General features: G+C 37.7%; 1 protein-coding gene and 1 non-coding gene across 16 annotated transcripts in view; one reads left to right on the top strand and one right to left on the bottom strand.

Moving 5' to 3' along the window:
* PPP2R2B (protein phosphatase 2 regulatory subunit Bbeta) overlaps positions 1-16,750 on the top strand; it is a 497,691-nt gene that overhangs the window by 259,462 nt on the left and 221,479 nt on the right. The window lies entirely within an intron of this gene.
* On the bottom strand, positions 12,791-12,897 carry LOC111760044 (U6 spliceosomal RNA). Its single transcript, XR_002793845.1, has one exon. It is a non-coding gene; the product is annotated as a U6 spliceosomal RNA (small nuclear RNA).

Raw genomic sequence — 16,750 nt, 5'->3', positions numbered from 1 at the left:
GATTTGCCTGAAGTTCATCCCCCAGTGTCTGTCCAAGTACTTCTGATCTAGAAGATTGAAGAAGATCAGGATGAAGAAAGGTGCTGAATGTAGCTGAGAGTAAATATATAGTACTTTGAGGGAAGGATACTATATGCCATGCCACGAATGGAAGGTGATTGTTCTGACTTCAGAATCATGTTACATGGGGAAATGGATGGAGCCCTGTCTCAAAGGACTTATCTCCAGAGCTTTCCCAATTCAAATAGGATTTAGAATTTTAAAAGGTTTCTAGCATCAAATATCTTCATTACTAGCTTGATCCCTTCCACTTCTGGCTAGTAGGTGGGCAGCACCAGCTGTTATAATTATCTCTTGCCCATAGGGAAGTTTGGGAGGTAGGAAGGGGGGTTCTCACAATACAAAATGCAAACAGTACATTTATCCTGGACTGCTTTAACTTTTTGGCAGCAGAGGCAGTTGGATTGGACAGTCCCTATGCAAACTCTGTAGTGAAATCCAAACCAATTATCTTTTGCCCAAGAGTAGTTAATGCTGCCTTTTGGATGAGATGGAACCCAGGTAGAATTTGTACTAGTGAATAATGAAAGAGTTCAGAGAAGATTCTATGAATTCAGAGAGAGAAAGCATTTTTGTAACTAGCTTCTTCCTTGAGTTTTAGTGCATTCAATCTTTATATATAGGGACAGTAAAAGGCCTTGAACGGTCTTCTCCAACCTTGAAAAGTCTCAGCTCAAATCCTACCTTTTCTTCCAAAAACCCTCCTTGACCATGTCATCTCTTATGAATCTTGACATTAGAGATTGTAGTATGCATGTTTGTCTTATGTCTTCTCCTGGTTGTGGCTTCCCCATGGCAAACATCTCCCCAACTAGAGAGAATCATATTTGTTTTCTTTCATTAATTCAATCCTATCACAATGTCTGACATATTATAGGCAATCAATAATATATTTTCTATATAATTCTATATAATATATTCTAATTCTTAGGCTAGTCTCATTTATAGCTCTGATTTCTGTGCTACACAGTTTGGCATTATTTATGAATTCCAAAAATAGATACTGGATTATGTTTGTAAACTGGTCTTCTCTTCTGGGCATATCAGAGTATATTGGATTCAGAGGTTTTACTTTTACTTGATTAAATAATGATTGAGGCTTTGATTGGGCCACCTCAGTAGGAGGTTGATTCTCCACCCCCTTGGTGGGCAGGGAATCAGAGAATCCACACTGCAGAGAAGGTAGGTTGTAGTCTTGAGCTGGAGCCTGGGGAAGTAAGCACACAGAGGAGGTTAGTCATAAGGAAAGAGAGAAGGCCCTAGGAAGAGAAACAAGCCATTCACCTCAAAGTCTACAGCTGGCCTCATGGAGATAACAGAGTGCTGAGCCTAGAAAGAGCAAGCCCTGGGAAGAGAGGAACCCAGGAAGCCTGAACCCTTACAGACAGTGGCAGCCATCTTGCTCCAACACATGGCAATAAACTTTGGTGAGGGAGGTAACTTGTGCTTTATGGCCTGGTGACTATAAGCTTCTACCCCAAATAAATACCCTTTATAAAACCAACCAATTTCTGGTATTTTGCATTAGCACCCTTTTGGCTGGCTAGTACACCATACTTGCTGGTGATTGGAAAAAGAAGCAATTTATATTTCTTTTGCACAAAAACAAATTAGAGTTGAAGTAGGACTGTTGGAAGGGGTAGTATCTGAAACGGATGGACTTCCCAAGAGACATGGGTTATTTGGAGAGTATTAATTTAAGGAACTGTTTGCTGTGTGTTTTTCTTTGCTTTAGAGCTATGATTTTAAAGTATAAATTTAATCAAAGAAGATATTAGGTTTTTTTTCCCAAAGACAATGAAAAGAATCTAAGATTTTTTTTTTTGAACAACTATTATATGCTAGGTACTGGGCTTGATACTTTTAAATTTGCTATCATTTAATTATAAAAATCCAGCAAATAGTAGTGTGTTTCCTTCTTTTAGATGTGAAAACATGTATGGAAGTAATTAACTTACTTGGAATTTAAGCTCCGGGAGGACAAGGTTTCCATTTCACAGTGCTCAACACAGAAAAATCATCCTATTAAATGTTTGAATTAAGTTTATCCAAAGGTACTCAATCAGGCAGCAATGTATCAAGCCTGAGTTAGCACTCAAAGCTGTTACTTAAGCCCATCCTCTTTCTCTAGTCTTTGAGGCATCTCCTCTAAATAGAAATTCATGTGCAGATAAACATAACCTACATTACGAGCTTTTTTTTTTATTGACTTTGTAATAATATTACATTAAAAATATATATATATGAGGTCCCATTCAACCCCACCACCCCCACCCTACCTCTCCGCCCCCCCAGCAACACTCATTCCCATCATCATGACACATCCATTGCATTTGGTAAGTACATCTCTGGGCACCTCTGCACCTCATGGTCAATGGTCCACATCATGGCCCATACTCTCCCCCATTCCATCCAGTGGGCCCTGTGAGGATTTACAATGTCCGGTGATTGCCCCTGAAGCACCATCCAGGGCAGCTACATGTCCCAAAGACGCCTCCACCTCTCATCTCTTCCTGCCTTTCCCCATACCCATCAGCCACCATGTCCACTTTTCCCAATCCAATGCCACCTTTTCTATGTGGACATTGGATTGGTTGTGTCCATTGCACCTCTATGTCAAGAGGAGGCTCAGATTCCACATGGGTGCTGGATGCAATCCTCCCACTTTCAGTTGTAATCACTCTAGGCTCCATGGTGTGGTGGTTGTCCTTCTTCAACTCCATCTTAGCTGAGTGTGGTGAGTCCAATAAATCAGATTGTAGGTGCTGGAGTCTGTTGAGGCTCAGGACCTGGCTATCACATTGTCAGTCCAGAGATTCAAATCCTCTAAATATATCTTAAACCCCAACACTAACTGCAACTCCAGCACATAAGCATGAAAGTCTTATGAAGAGAGATCCCATCTGAGTCCAGATTCATCACACATAAACACCAGTTCCAAAGAGGGGCCATCTGACCTGGTAGTTAACCCCATCTGCCATAACCATAACTCCCATGGGTCTCTTTAGCCCCCAAAGGAACCAATACCTGGGGGTTGTATCTGCTTTATCTGTCTCTCAGACTCTGCTCAGTTGTGCATAAGGGCAATCCTTCTGACAGCCTCCAGACTCTTTTTTAGAGACTCGTAGCCATATAAACTCATTTCTCCTTTCCATTTCCCCCTTACATTAGGTCAAACAGCATTTTAAAGTCATGTTATTTTATGTAGACAGGGATATTCTGCTGATCTGCATTGAACCTTCCATATAAGGTCATTTTCCAGTTGCATCATCAGTTGGTAGTTGATAGTGGTCCCTCGGTGCCAGGGAGGCTCATCCCCGGGTGTCATGTCCCACGCTGGGGGGAAGGCATTGCATTTACATGCCGAGTTTGGCTTCGAGACTGGCCACATTTGAGTAACATGAAGGCTGACAGGAGGAAATTCCCAGGCACAATGCTGCTCTAGGCCTTGTTCTTATTTTAGGCTTATCAGCTCACAAGCATAGTCATTAGCATCAAGGGCTCACTGTTGAACCCTCACTCCCTCCCAGTCCCCGCTGCTGCACCTGGGAGACTGTCGCTGCTCCCCTAGGGACCACAACAGAGCACCACTGGCCAGGAACCCAGTACCCCCCCTGCTGTGGTTTTTAATTGTTGCCACTATGAGTATATCCAAACATTACCATGCACCCTTGACATATGTTCTGTACAGCTCCCTGTCAGCCATATATCACCTGTCAATGGTATCCTATACCAGTATTCCTCCATTGCCATTGTTGAACCACTCTGTGATCCAGAACTCCCTGAAATTTGAAGCCCAATATAATGTCAGGGTCCCTTACTAGGAAATGGCATATAGCAATGGGTTCATTATGAGCTTTTTATTTGAGCTCTTTGCTCTTTCAGCTCAGGCTACAGAAGACTCAAGTTTTCAAACAATTGGCCTTGAAAACCATTTGCTTATGCTTGTACTATTTGCCCAGAGACGATGTGAAAGATAAACTTGACTTCCTGGCAAAACTCAGAAGATTTGTGTTAGAACACCTCTTCCTGATACCTCAGGAAGTAAATGAACATTTGGAGAGAAGGGTGAATGAAGTTGCAGAAATGTTGATAGGTGATACTATTTGCATTCTATTCTCAACCCCCTCTTGGGTTGGTGATTGTCCAAACACAGCCAAGAAGCCAGCAAGTTAGAACTTTATCATGTTTTTTTTAACTTTATTTTGTACATTTAATAATTGAAAATATAAACAATAATTTAAAAAGAAAAAGAAAACACAGGTGAATAAAAACATAGATTTCTCAGTAAAATTACTGGATATATATACTTTTTGTTTTATAATAATACAATGTGTTACACAATATATTTGGTTCACAGTAACACATTCATACAGTATTTGTCCTTTTGTGTCTGGCTTGCTTCACTCAACATAATGTCCTCCAGGTTGATCCATATTGTCATATACTTTTTACTTCATTTCTTCTTACAGCTACATAATATTCCATCACGTGACTATACCATAGTTTATTTATCTCTTCATCGGCTGATGGATACCTGGGTTGTTTCCAACTTTTGGCAATCATGAATAATGCCACTGTGAACACTGGTGTGCAGATGTCTGTTTGTGTCACTGCTCTCAGTTCTTCTGGGTATATACCCAGTAGTGGTATTGGAGGGTCATGTGGCAAGTCTATATTAAACTTCTTTAGGAGCTGCTAAACAGTCCTCCATAGTGGTTGTACCATTCTGCATTCCTACCAAGAGTGAATAAGTGTTCCTGTCTCTCCACATCCTCTCCAACTCGTGTAGTTCTGTCTTTTTAATAGTGGCCGTTCTGATAGATGTTAAATAATATCTCATTGTCGTTTTGATTTGCATTTCCCTAATCATTAGTGATGTTGAGCATTTTTTCATGTGCTTTTTTTTTTTTTTTTTTTGCCATTTGTATTTTTTCTTTGTACAAATGCCTATTTAGGTCTTTTGCCCATTTTTAAATTGGGTCATTTGTCTTTATTGTTGCACTGTTACATCTCTTTATATATTCTAGATATTAAATCCTTATTGGATGTGGGATTTCCAAATATTTTCTTCCATTGAGTCGGCTGCCTTCTCACCCTTTTGATAAAGTCCTGGGAGGTACAAAATTCTAATTTTGAGGTGGTCCCATTTATCTATTTTTTTCTTTTGTTGTGTGTGCTTTGGGTGTAAGGAAGCCACCACCTACTACAAGGTCTTGAAAATGTTTCCCTACATTTTCTTCTAGTAGTTTTATGGTCCTGGCTCTTATATTTAGGTCTTTGATCCATTTTGAGTTGATTATTGTATAGGGGGTGGTATGGGGGTCCTCTTTCATTCTTTTGGTTATAGATATCCAGTTCTCCCAGCACCATTTGTTGAAGAGACTGTTTTGTCTCATTAACATGGACTTGGTAGGTTTATCAAAAACCAAATGACCATATAGGTAAGAGTTTGTTTCTGGATTCTCAATTCTATTCCACTGATCAACAGTCTATCTTTATACCAGTACCATGCTGTTTTGATCACTATAGCTTTGTGATATGTTTCAAGGTCAGGCAGTGAAATTCCTCCCACATTGAGCTTCTTTTTTAGATGCTTTTGGCTATTGGGTGCACTTTCCCTTCCAAATGAATTTGCTAATTACTTTTTCTAATTCTGTAAAGTAGACTGTTGGAATTTTGATAGGTGTTACACTGAATCTGTAAATCAGTTCGGGTAAGATTGACATTTATTTATTCTTCCAATCCAGGAACACAGAATGTCTTTGCATTTGCTAAAGTCTTTTAAAATTTCTTTTAGTGTTGTTTTATAGTTTTCTGCATATAGGTCCTGTATTTCTTTGGTTAAATTAATTCCTAGGTATTTGAGTCTTTTTGTTGCTATTATAAATGGAATTTCCCCCCTTATTTCCTCCTCAGATTGTTCAATACTAATGTACATAAACATTACTGATTTTTGCATATTGATCTTATATCCTGCCACTTTGCTGCACTCATTTATTAGCTCAGATAGCTTTGTTGTGGATACTTCAGAATTTTCTAAATACAGGATCATGTTTTCAGAAAACAGTTTTACTTCCTCTTTTCCTATTTGGAAGCCTTTAATTTTTTTTTTCTTGTCTAATTGCTCTAGCTAGAACTTCTAGTACAATATTGAATAACAGTGGTGACATTGGGCATCCTTGTCTTGTTCCCAATCTTAAAGGGAAAGCTTTCAACCTTTCCCCACTGAGTACAATGTTGACTGTGGGTTTTTCATATAAGTCTTTTATCATATTGAGGAATTTTTCTTCTATTCTTTTGAAGTGTTTTTATAAAAAAATAAAGGATGCTGGATTTTGTTGAAGGCCTTTTCTGCATTAATTGAGATGTTCATGTGGTTTTTTTCCCTGCACTTTGTTAATGTGATGGATTACATTGATTGATTTTCTTATGTTGAACCAGCCTTGCATACCACGAATAAATCCCACTTGGTCATGATATATAAGTCTTTTGATAAGCTGTTGGATTTGATTTGCAAGTATTTTCTTGAGAACTTTTACATCTATGTACATTAGAGAGAATGATCTGTAGTTTACTTTTCATGTAGTATCTTTATCTGGCTTTGGTATTAGGGTGATGTTGGCTTCATAAAATGTGTTGGATAACTTTCTCTCCTCTTCAATTTTTTGGAAGAGTTTAAACAGGATTGGTGTTAATTCTTTTCAAAATGCTTGATGGAATTCACCTGTGAAGCCATATGGTCCTGGCCTTTTCTTTGCTGGCAGATTTTTTATGACAGTTTCAACTCTTTAAATGTGACTGGTTTGGTAAGTTCTTGTATTTCTTGTAGCATCATTGCAGGATGTTTGTGCATTTCTAGGAATTTGTCCATTTCATCTATGTTGTCTAGTTTGTTGGCATACAGTTTCTCCTCTAATGATCCTTTTCATTTCTGTGGGGTCAGTGGTAACGTCCCTTTCATTTCTGATTGTATTTATTTTCATCTTCTCTCTTTTTTTCTTTATAGGTCTAGTTAGGAGTTTATCAATTTTAGTGATCTTTTCAAAGAACCAACTTTCGGTTTTGTTAATTTTCTCTTTTTTTTCCTCTATATAATTTATTCCTCTTCTAATCTTTATTATTTATTTCCTTCTGCTTGCTTTGGTATTGGTTTGCTGTTCTTCTTCTAGTTCAGTTCAATATTTTAGTTTAACTCTTCTTTTTTTAATATAGGTGTTCAGGGCTATAAATTCCCCTGTCAAGACTGCCTTCCATGTATCCCATAAGTTTTGATAAGTTGTGCTCTCATTTTCATATGTCTCAATCAGTAAATATACTTACCGATTTCACTTGTAATTTCTTCTTTGACCCACTGATTATTTTTTGTGTTGTTTAGTCTCCATACATTTGTGAATTTACTTTTTTCCTGTCTATTATTGATTTGCAGTTTCCTTCCATTGCAATCTGAGAAGGCACTTTGTATATTTCCAGTCTTTTTATATTTATTGAGAGCTGCATTGTGCCCTAATGTGGGCTATCCTGGAGAAAGATTCATGGGCACTTGAGAAGAATATATAACCTGCTGAATTTGGATGCAGTGTTCTGTATATGTCTGTTAGGTCTAACTCATTTATCACATTGTTCAAAGAACTTTACCATGTTTTTATTGTTCCTGTTTGCAGACTTTGTTTTTGTTTTTTGTTACTTATTTTTTAAAGAAGCTTTAGATTACATAAATGATACATCAAAAATGTAGGGAGATTCCCGTATACCTCACCTCCTTCCCCTCCCACACTTTTCCCTATTAACATTTTTCATTAGTGTGGTACATTTGTTACAATTGATGAACACATATTGAAGCATTGCTACTAACCATGGTCAGTACTTTATATTAAAGTTTACACTTTGCACCACACATTTGTATAGGTTTTGACAAAATGTGTAATAGCCTGTATCTGATTTTGCAAGGTCATTTAAAACAATTCCAGTGTCCCAAAAATGCCAAGTTACACCTATTCTTCCCAATCCCACCCCCCAGAATCTCTGGTGACCATGACCTTTTTATCAATGTTACAGGATCTTCCATTGCTAAAATATATATACTAAGTCTAATTTAGTCCATACTTGCATTCCCCCCTTATACTTGTTCTTTCCTCAGTCTTGAGGGATTTTAGGATGGTGATGCTCACTGTTTCTGATTGAGAGGGGACTTAGATCCCATGGGGCAGATGGCTGAAACTGTCTTGTTTGCAATTGTAGGTACTGTTTTTTGGGGATGGGTATTTCCCATCATCATCTCTTGTTAGTTGTCCTGGACAAGTCTGATGAACTGGAGATAGGTGTTGCACCGCTGCTGAGATTCAGGGCTCAACCAGCATGAAGATTTAAATCTCTGGTACATATATTTGATGAGTATAGTGCTAATTATAGGTATAGGTTCAAATAAAAAATCCTTCTATTACAATGGGAAACATAAATTCCAAGGTAAGGCCCACTGACAGGGTGCTGAATTCCTGAGATTGTCTGCACTACCTATAATGTCAAGATGTCTCTAGAGCCCTCAGGAGCACCCCTGTTTGAGACATTGTTTACTGTGGCATTCAAAGAGATCCTCCTGAGATGAGCATAAAGCATAACTTCTGGAATGACCTCCTGACTCCCTTTGAAATCTCTTAGCCATAAAAACTCATTTGTATTTAATATTTCCCCCTTTTGGGCAAGGTATTTTCCCAAATGGATTGCCAGTTGGCACTTGGTAATAATCCCTCAGTGCCAGGGAAGCTCATTCCTGGGAATCATGTCCCAATCCAGAAAGAAGATAGTGAGTTTATATGCTGAATTTGGCTTAGAGAGAAGCCACAATTGAGCAACAAGGGGAGACTTTCAGGAGGTAACTCTTAGCTAATATATAATTCTAGACTAAGTTTCAATTTCACAAGAACAAGCATCAATATCAAGGGCCTGGCATTCTGGTCTAGTCTTCCTTTGCAAGGTACTACCCATGTATTCTAGGGATCCTTACCACTCAATTAGAGAATGTAGCAGGACTTCCCAGGATGAGAATGCAATATTCTTTCAGTTATTGTGTGGGTCTCCACCCACCAAGACAACACACCATTACCACTTGAACATATTCATATTCCATAAAGGCATGCACCAAGTGCCCCCCTTCCCATGCATCCCCCATCACTGACACCCTATACCATTGATTCTCCCCACCACAGTTGTGACCCTTCTGCAACTCAAAACCTCCCCAAAAACAAAGCCCCCCAAAAAATGAATAAAAATAATAATTTAAAACACAAAATACAAAAATAAATTTTTTCATTGTGTCTTTCATTGCCATAAATATATTATTATCTATTAGGTACAGTGAGTTTCTTCTGTATGTTTCCCAGTGTCTTAATTCTTTTGCTTTATTCCCCCTCCCCCCCACACACACACACTGGTTAACAATTTATTATAGTCTTTTGGCAACACACAGACTAATATTAATTAAACAATAACTATGCCCATTAGAAGTGGACAATGATTATGTAACCATTCTCTTGTTAATGGTGTACATTTAATCATCATAGTTGAGTTTCTTGATCCTCTGCTTGTGCCACTCAATTTCTTTCTGCAGACGCTCAATCTCTTTATTAGAATGAATGATCTCATCATCAAGGTGTTTCTTCAAGGCTGCCAGTTGTTTTCTAGTCTGCTTTTGGAAGTATCACTCCTCTTCTGCCGCCTCTCTTTTTCTGAAGACCCCATGAGCCAGCACTTCCATGGATTTGGTCAGAATGGTCTGAGGCAAAGCTTAGGCCTTGTGTGGCCCTTAATCCCCACACGCTGAGCCACATACATGAGCCCAAGGTTGAGAATGCCATTGCTGCTCATGTCACACCCCACACGTCATCCTGCTTTGTTTTCAGATAAGCTTTATGTTACAGAAAACTCACATTAAAAAATATAGGGGATTCCCCTATATCCTGCCCCATCCCCTTCTCACATTTTCCCCTATTGATAACATCTTACATGGTACATTTGTTATAACTGATGAACATATTGAAGCATTGCTACTAACCATGGTCATTGTTTTACATTATAGATTACATTTTGTACCACACACTTTTATAGGTTTTGGCAAAATTTATAATGGCCTATATCTGTCATTGCTAGATCATGTAGAACAGTTCCAAAGCCCTAAAAATGCCCTATGTTCCATCTATTTGATTCTCCCCCCACCCCCATTAAGTTTCAATTTTTGAAGAATAAGTTTCATAATTACATGCATTAATATTGAGGGTTTGGCAATAGCGATGTTTTCTTTTATTAGGCACTGTGTATGTTCTTGAGAAATTCTTACCCCTCTAATTGTCATTGTAGTAGGACTCCCCAGGATGGGAGTGTAACATTTTTTTGTTTATTGTGTTGGTCTCCACCCACTGAGATAATACCCTGTGGCAAGATGAACACTTTCATATTCCATAGAAGCATGCCCAGGTGCACCCTCTCCCACATATACCCCCATCCCCAACACCCTACACCAGTAACCCTCCCCCACCATATTTAAAAAAAAAACATTCTCACCACTGTAGTTTTAACCACAGACCTATAAATCCCGAGTTCACCCGTTCTTTTCTCCAGCCCTCCCCAAATTCCATGGATAGTTCAACCTAGCCCTCACATTCCAGCACCATTGACCCACCTCAAATCCCTGTACCAACATCACCCCCATCCACTGCCCAACCACCCCTTTCCACCTTATTGTAGGTCTTGCCCATATTGAGCATTGGCTCACCATACTCTACTCCCTTTGTGACTCCTGATAACCTGTCTTCCAGACTCTAACTCTGTGAATCTGTTCAGTTTGCTTAAGTCTTATCTGTGAAGTCATGTAATATTTGTCCTTCAGTGACTGACTTTCTTCATTCAACATAAAGTCTTAAAGATTCATCCATTTTGTCCCATGTGTTAATGCTACATTCCTTCTTACAGCTGAATAATATTCCATTGTATGTATATACCACAGTTTGCTTATTCATTCTCTGTTGATGAGCATTTGGGTTGTTTCCAACTTTTGGTAAAAGTGAATAATGCCACTATGATCATTGGTGTGCATATATTTGTTCATGTCCCTGCTTTCAATTCTTCTGGGTATATACACAGCAGTGGGATTACTGGATTGTATGGCAGTTCTTTAGTTAGCTTCCTGAGGAACTGTCAAACTATCTTCTACAATGGCTGTACCATTCTCCATTCCCACAGTGAATGAGTGTTCCCTCTCCTCCATATCGTCTCTAATACTTGTAGTTGTTTTTTTAATAGCTACCTGTCTAATAGGTATAAGATGATATCATTGTAGTTTTCATTTGTATTTCCCTAATAGCTGGTGATGTTGAGCATCTCTTCATGTGCCTTTTTTTTTTTTTTTAATTCTCTCCCTTTCCTCCTGTTGTCTGCTCTGTGTCCATTGCTGTGTGTTCTTCTGCATCTACTTGCATTGTCAGGCAGCACTGGGAAACTGCATCTCTTTTTGTTGCTTCATCTTGCTGCATCAGCTCTTCACGTGTGCGGGGCCATTCCTGGGCAGGCTGCACTTCTTTCACTTTGGGAGGCTCTACTTACGGAGCGCACTCCTTGTGCATGGGGCTCCCCTACTCAGGGGACACCCCTGTGTGGCACGGCACTCCTTGCGCACATCAGTACTGCACATGGGCCAGCTCATCACATGGGTCAGGAGGCCCTGGGTTTGAACCCTGGACCTCCCATCTTCCTGTGCTTTTTAGTCATTTGTATTTATTCTTTGGAGAAGTGTCTCTTCAAATCTTGCCCAATTTTTTAAATGATTGGTAGTCTTTTTATTTGAGTTGTAAGATTTCTTTATATATGCTGGACATTAGGCCCTTATCAGATAAATGGTTACCAAATATTGTCTCCCATTGAATAGACTGCCTTTTCATTTTCGTGGCAATCTCCTTTGAAATACAAAATTTTAAAATTATTTGAAAGTCCATTCATCTATCTTTTCTTTTGTTGCTCATGCTTTGGGTATAAAATTTATGAAACCATTTCCTTCTATAAGATATTGTAGATGCTTCTCTACATTGTTTTCTAGGAGCTTTATGGTCTTGGCTCTTATATTTAGACCTTTGATCCATCTTGAGTTAATTTTTGTATAAGATGAGTGGTGGGGATCCTCTCTCACTCTTTTGGATATGGATACCAAATTCTCCCAGCACTGTTTGTTGAAGAGGCCTTTCTATCCCAGTTGAGTGGGTTTGGTGGCCTTGTTGAATATCAGTTGACCATACATGTGAAGATCTATATCAGAACTCTCAGTTTGGTTCCATTGGTCAGTATGTCTGTCCTTGTGCCAATACCATGCAGTTTTGACCACTGTGGCTTTGTAGTGTATTTTAAGGTCAGGTAGCATGATTCCTCCAATTTCACTTTTCATTTTCAATATGTTTTTGGCTCTTCAGGATCCCTTGTCCTTCCAAATAAATTTCATAATTAGCTTTTCCAATTCAGTACAAAATGCTGTCATAATTTTATTGGGATTGTGTTAAATCTGTAAATCAGTTTGGGTAAGACAGACATCTTAATGATGTTTAGTCTTCTGATTTATGAACATGGAATATTCTTCCATTTATTTAGGTCTTCTTTTATTTCCTTTAACAATGTATGATTTTCTGTGTACTAGTCTTTTACATCTTTAGTTAAATTTATTCCTAGAAATTAGATTATTTTTGTTTTGTTTTTAAATATGGAATGCTTCATGAATTTGCATGTCATCCTTGTGCCGGGACCATGCTAATCTTCTCTATAGCCTTCCAATTTTAGCATATGTGCTGCCAAAGTGAGCATGATATTTGATTCTTTTAGTTGCTAAAGTGATTTTTTTTTCTTGATTTCTTCCTTAGATTGCTCACTATTGGTATACAGAAATGCTACTGATTTTTGCACGTCGATCTTTTATCCTGCCACTTTACTGAACTTGTTTATCAACTCTAGAAGCTTTGTTGTAAATTTTTCTGGATTCTATGTATAGGATCATGTCATCTGCAAATAGTGAGCTTTTTGTTTCTTTCATTCCGTTTGGATATCTTTTATTTCTTTTTCTTGCCTAAGTGCTCAAACAGGTACTTCAAACATAATGTTAAATAAAAACAGTGCCAGTGGGCATCCTTGTCTTGTTCCAGATCTAAGAGGGAAAGTCTTTAGCATTTCACCATTGAATATGATGTTAGCTGTGGGTTTTTCATAGATGCCCTTTATGGTGTTGAGAATGTTTCCTTCCATGCCTATCTTTTGAAGTGTTTTTATCAAGAAAGGATGCTGTATTTTGTCAAATGTTGTTTCTGCATCAATAGAGATTATCATGTGATTTTTTTCTGTCAATCTGTTAATGTATATTATTTTTATTTTTCTTATTTGAATCATCATTGCATACCAGAGATGAAACCCACTTGATCATGGTATATAATTCATTTGATGTGTTGTTAGATACAATTAGCAAGTTTTTTTGTTTTTTTTTTTTTTTTTAAAGTTTAGCATCTAGATTTATTCAAGAGATTGGTCTGTAGTTTTCTTTACTTGTGACATCTTTATGTGGCTTTGGTATTATGGTGATGTTGATTTCATAGAATGAATTAGGCAATGTTCCTTCCACATCTATTTTTTGGAAGAGTTTAAGCGGGATTGGTTTTAGTTCTTTCTGGAGTGTTTGGTAGTATTCATCTGTGAAGCTATCTGGTCTTGGGCTTTTCTTAGTTGGAAGATTTTTGATGACTAATTCAATCTTGTTCTGTGTGATTGGTCTATTGCGTTCATGAGTTTCTTCTGTCATCAGTGTAGGCTGCTTGTTGTTTCTAGTACTCTGTCTACTTCATCTAAGTTATCCGTCTCGTTGGCATACAGTTTTTCAAAGTATCCTCTTATGATACTCTTTATTTTTGTGGGATCAGTGCTGATATTCCCTCTCTCGTTTTTTTATTTTATGTATTTTCAACTTCTCTTTTTTTCTTTGTTAGTCTAGCCAAGGGTTCATCTATTTTATTAATCTACTCAAAGAACCAGCTTTTCATTTTGTTAATTTTTTCCAGTGTTCTCAATTTCATTTAGTTCCACTCTAATTGTTCTTATTTCCTTCTTTCTGCCTGCTTTGGGATTAGTTTGTTGTTCTTTTTCTAGTTGCTCCCAGTGTGCAGTTAGCTTTCTTCCTTTTTAAATATAAACATTTATGGCTATAAATTTCCCTCTCAGCACTGCTTTTGCTGCATCCCATAGATTTTAATAGGTAGTGGTCCTATTTTCATTCATTTCAAGGTAGTTACTTATTTCTTTTGCCATAATTCCTTTTTGACCCACTGATTGTTTAAAAATGTGTTGTTTATCTTCCATATTTTTGTGCCTATTCTGTCTCTGTCCCCTATTAATTTCCAGCTTCATTCCATTATAATCAGAGAAATTGCTTTGTATAATTTCAATCTTCCTGAATTCATTGATTCTCATTCTGTGGCCTAGCATATGGTCTGTCCTGGAGAATGATCCATGTGTGCTCTAGAAGAATGTATATCCTGCTGTATTTGTGTATAATGTTCTGTATATGCCTTAGATCTAGATTGTCTAATGTATTATGGAAGGTCTCTGCTTCTTAAGCCTCTATTGAGATATTCTGTCTAATGGTGATAATGGTGCATTGAAGTCCCCACTATAATTGTAGAGGCTGCAGACTTTGTTTTTAATACAATCCTGGCTCTCCAAGTCACCAATTATTTAGCATTGTCAGGAAATTTAATGTCTTTTCTTCTGAGCTTTAGTAAGAATGTTAAAAGTATTAAATTTTATAGGGATGAGCACTGGTTATTAGTTACCTTCCAGTTGTACCAATGGCATGATTTTAAGTTTTTGGAAACTCCATCTACTTTTTAGAACTTACTTTGAATCCATACTTGTATACTGCATAAGAACCGTTTGCTTTCCTGCCAACCCTACCAACATCACATAGCCTGGGATGTGATATCTGTTTGAAGAAGAGTATTCTGTAGGGAACTATTAGAAGCTGTGTCTAACTAATTAGAAGCTACACACAGAGATACTGGAGATTAGTATGTTGAAGAAATTTCTGATGGTGAGATTGTCTTAGGAGAAAGTTTTTGTTTTCTTTTGTTTTTTTCTCAAGGAGAATGGATATCTATTTGTCAGAGATGAACAGGGTATAGTACAGAAGGTTGGGTTAAACCTCTAAGGCACTTCCTATGTTTAAAAACATTTTTATTGTAATAACATAACAAAATGTGTTATATATATAACAAAATTTGCCATTTTAAGTGTACAATTGAGTGACATTAGTTACATTTACAATGATGTGCCATCATTAATACTATCCATTACTAAAGCTCTTTCATCACCCCAAACAGAATCTCTGACCCCATTAAGTATTAATTCCCATTTCCTCCTACCCCCAAACTCCAGTAACCTGTAATCTACTTTCTGTCTCTGTGAATTCACTTATTGTAGATCTTTCATGTAAGTGGAATCATATTTGGTCTGACCTATTTCATTTAGCATAAAGCTTTCAAGGTTCATCCATGTTGTAGCATGTATCAACTTCATTCCTTTCTACAGCTGAATTATATTCCATTGTAAGTATACATGAATTTTGTTTATCTGCTCATCTACTGATGGACACTTGGGTTATTTCCACCTCTGAGACACTTTCCAACTAGCGTTTCTCTGATTCTCACTTCCCAAAATGTCCTTTGCTTTTAGAAGCTAGTAATTTATTTTTATTTCTTGATTATTTTTAAGGAAACCTTGTCAGGAGCAACAAAATGGAGGTCCAGTGAATAATGTAAATCTTGTTAAGAGTTGTTCAACAAGTTATTCAGTTAGTCATAAAGATGTTGGCATGTAACACAAGCATGCACACTCACACACGCATACACACACACTATGGGGAGGAGGTAGAGGCTTCACATATCCTGGGCCCTGTTCTCACACCCATCCTGTGATGTGCTCCCTTAACTGTCCGTTTCATCTAATCTCACCTTGTATCTAGGCTACTCTAATTTCTTTCTCTGTATGTTCTCCTTCCTATTTTGTCTGCCTGCCCATTTCCCCTCTCCCTCATCTCTTTCTAGCTCTATGACCTTAACATCACTTAAGTGCTCTGTGCTTTAGCTTCCCTTCCTGTAAAATGAAAATTAGTGGCTCCCTGCAAATTCTTCCTAAGTGTTAAGGGAATGTATACAAAATACCAGCACAGGGTCCAGCATAAAGTGGTAGTTATTCTTATTTTTCTTTCATTTGTTCTTCAGGTAAAGACTTCTTTAACACCATATATAGGTACATACTAAGCTCATTATTAGGGATATGAAAACAAAGCCTGCTCTCCAGGGGTTCAGGAAAGACAGGGTTACCACAGTATGGGACAGCATGCTAGAGAGATTCCTAAATACCTCACATACCTAGATCCCTCATAAGTCCCTAATTCCATTCTCCTTCACCCTCCTTCATCCCTCTTTAAACTTTCTAGAATTATGCTGTCAAACAGGGTAGCCCTTAGCTACATATGGCTATTGTGCCTTAACATTTACCTAGTCTGAATTGAGTTATGCTGTAAGTGTAAAATACCCACTAGACTCCAAAGACTTATTTAAAAAAATAATGTAAGATATCTCATTAATAGTGTTGTAATATAGATTGCACATAGAAA

This window comes from Dasypus novemcinctus, chromosome 2, assembly GCF_030445035.2.
Source record: "Dasypus novemcinctus isolate mDasNov1 chromosome 2, mDasNov1.1.hap2, whole genome shotgun sequence".
Taxonomy (NCBI): domain Eukaryota; kingdom Metazoa; phylum Chordata; class Mammalia; order Cingulata; family Dasypodidae; genus Dasypus; species Dasypus novemcinctus.
This window is presented reverse-complemented; position numbering and strand designations above follow the sequence as displayed.